Below are 3146 nucleotides of genomic sequence, written 5' to 3'. Positions count from 1 at the left end.
TATACTAATCCACCTAAAGGAAAAGTGAACACAACCTTTCCTGGTGCATAAGCAGTTTAAACTATAAACAATAATAATTTATTCATTTTAATCACATTATCCTGGTCAGGGTTGCAGTAAATCCAGAGCCTATCCCATGAGTATGAGGTGGGAAAATGTTCCCTGGATGGGATGTCAGTCCCATCGCCAGGCACCATGCACACACCTTCACACACATGGGAAATTTAGCATAGCCAGTCCGCATAACAGTTGGTTTTCCAGTTTCCAGAGGAATGTGGAGGCAGGGAGAATATGAAAAACTCCACACAGACAGTAGCTATGAGGCTGTGCCATTGTGCCACCCTAAACTGTGAACTGAGCTGGGTTAAATGGATAGTCATCCAAGTGATAAGGGAGAAAGAAAAGTATGGATAAAGGAAGATGAGAGGTAGGGAGAGTGAGTCAGCTACAGATAATTGGAAGACATGCCATAAGAGAGCTATAAAAAGCTTCTAAAATATAGCTCTTCATAATGATATGAAAATTCACAAGTACCTCATACTTGCAGTGCACCAAACATACTCGAGCTTGTTCAGATACCCTCTTTATCGCTTAAGATTATACACAAGTGTCCGTCATTAAAGAGGCCCTGCCTTTCTGTTTCTGTGGCCAATTTAACATGACCGGTATGGCTTGCAGCTAGGATGATTATTCTCCTCAAAAATTCAGGAAATCAGCTCTTACCCCCTGTTTTAAAAGATGGCTATCAGAGATGACCCATGAGAAGCAAATGGAACAACGGAGATTAAGTAACATTTTGGATCTATTAAAGGGACCTTAGAGGGGGTTTTTAAAATATATTTTCAAGGATTGAGGGAGAGGTGGGGAGTGGGGTTGTTTTTGATATATTTTTGATAAAAAGCTTCAAAAAAAACCAAAAAAACCTTCAAAAAAGAGGCCCTGCCTGCAACCTCCCCTCATAAGAATATGGACAGGAAGGGTTGTGTTATTAGATCAATCAATGAGTGACAAAGAAATACTGAACAACGTAAGGCTGATGAAAAGTAGCCAAATTCTGATAAAGATGAAAGCAGACGACATTTCCTGCTGCAAATAATTGTGTTAAGGTAAAATGTTTAGTAACAAACCATTTTGTTACCTAACCATAACCTAATCCTAACCCTGCGGCAATAGCCATACATTGGGCGTATGTTCAGACGTTTTAATATTGCTTCTAATTTCATACAGTGCATGTGCGTGTTGTTAAACTCGGTGCGGTTCCTCGCACAACAGTTGGAATTAATGTTTTGTTTTGTTTTTTAACTGCAGCTTAGAGCCTGACTCAGAGCACACTTTGGAGAAAAGTAAATGGAAAAAGTTGGATGAAGGTCCTTCTTGCTCACCTTGATGGCCACTTTAGCTTTTTAGTCATTGGCTATTGAGAGGTATAAGGTGATTCACCTTTCTGTGGGCAGTAAAATTCTTGCAGCACCCAGAAAAGTAAGGATTCACTAAGCTGCTAAGAACTTATTTGTGCCAGCTTCAATAAAGGTTTTAAACAGCGAGATTCAGGAAACTGTGCAATCATCTATGTGCTGTGTAATATTGCTAGGACTGTGCAACATGGTAACTAAGTAGGTCAGGCTGGTAGACTGTGTAATCTGTTTTTAAAGCTTTCATTGTTCACACTCAGACATGTGGATTTATATATACAGTGGTACTTGAAAGTTTGTGAAACCTTTTGAAATTTCTATATTTCTGAATAAATGTGACCTAAAAGATCATCAATTTTCACACAAGTCCTAAAAGTAGATAAAGAGAACCAATTAAACAAATGAGACAAAAATATTATTTAATATTTATTTATTGAGGATAACGAGCCAACATTACATATCTGTGGGTAGCAAAAGTATGTGAACCTCTAGGATTAACAGTTAATTTGAAGGTGAGATTAGAATCTGGAGAAAATTCTAAAGTGTTCACAAACTTTCAAGCACCATATATTATATATTGTGGTGTAATATATTACCATATCTTACACCACATAACTTTATTTATGGACTTTAATGTAATGATTTCTTTGTATTTGAGGATTTCTTGAGTTAATACTGATGTCTGGTGAAAATTTCATGTGAATAGCCTCATTGGAAATATATTTACTGAAAAAAAAAAAATGTTCAATACTTATTTCCCCCCACTGTAAGTTAGTGGAAAAAACGAATGCCGGAGAACCAAAACATCAGTCCTGTCTTTAAGTGTCCAAATGAGCTGATGGACCTTGGTGTTTCTCATATGCAACAAGTGGTGAGGAAAGGAAATGGTTAATGACAATGGTCATGGTAAGTTTATGACAATTTACAGTTCAGCATGGAATGGTAAATGTTTTGTGCTTTGGCCTTACTGTTTGGTATGTTGAGGGATGTCCAAAAGAAAGGAACAATTTAGATAAGAGTACTCATCAGAAAGAAACAATTAATTCACCTCATCTATCCATTCACCAATATGACTGAGCCAGGATCTCCTGGTCAGCAGTTTGTTTCAAATAATCATTTCCAACTAAGACCATGCTAGACAATTTACAATACTTACCACTGTACTGTAAGAAACATCAGAGATGATGTCCTCTGATAGTTAGGGTTGCATGGCTTGAGGCAACTCACAGCAAAATCAGTTGCTAATAGGTTTAAACAGAAATCAGATACATATGGGAGCATTTGAGTGCAGCCTGTGCTGCTGTTTAAAAGAATATTGGCAATTTGGACTAAATCAAAGGCATGCCAATGTCCAACAACTCTGTTCCAGTCTCCTTGTTTAGAAATATTTTAAAGAAGTCTATAAAATCAATTTCACACCACTTTAGTGTGTAGCATCTGACTTCCATTAGGCCTGTAATGGGTTTACTCTCTGTGAACCCAGAAATTATTCAGAAACTAATTCAAAATCTGGTCACAAATGAATTCTGAAGACAGAAAAAAAAAATAAAGCTTTGAAAAAACTAAATGGATTTTCAGATCGTTCAAATTCCATTGGGAGTTATGTTGTCCACATATAATAGCAAGTAAACATTGTGTTCCCTATACACAAGACAATGTTGTATTGATGTTAGTGTAGCAATGTGTCTAGCATTAGTGTCACTCAGAGGACTTGTCTTCTCCAACTGGCTAGCA

This window comes from Ictalurus furcatus, chromosome 9 (genome assembly GCF_023375685.1).
Source record: "Ictalurus furcatus strain D&B chromosome 9, Billie_1.0, whole genome shotgun sequence".
In the NCBI taxonomy this organism is placed as follows: Eukaryota; Metazoa; Chordata; class Actinopteri; order Siluriformes; family Ictaluridae; genus Ictalurus; species Ictalurus furcatus.
The sequence above is the reverse complement of the archived record's forward strand: the minus strand, read 5'-3'. Positions refer to the sequence as shown.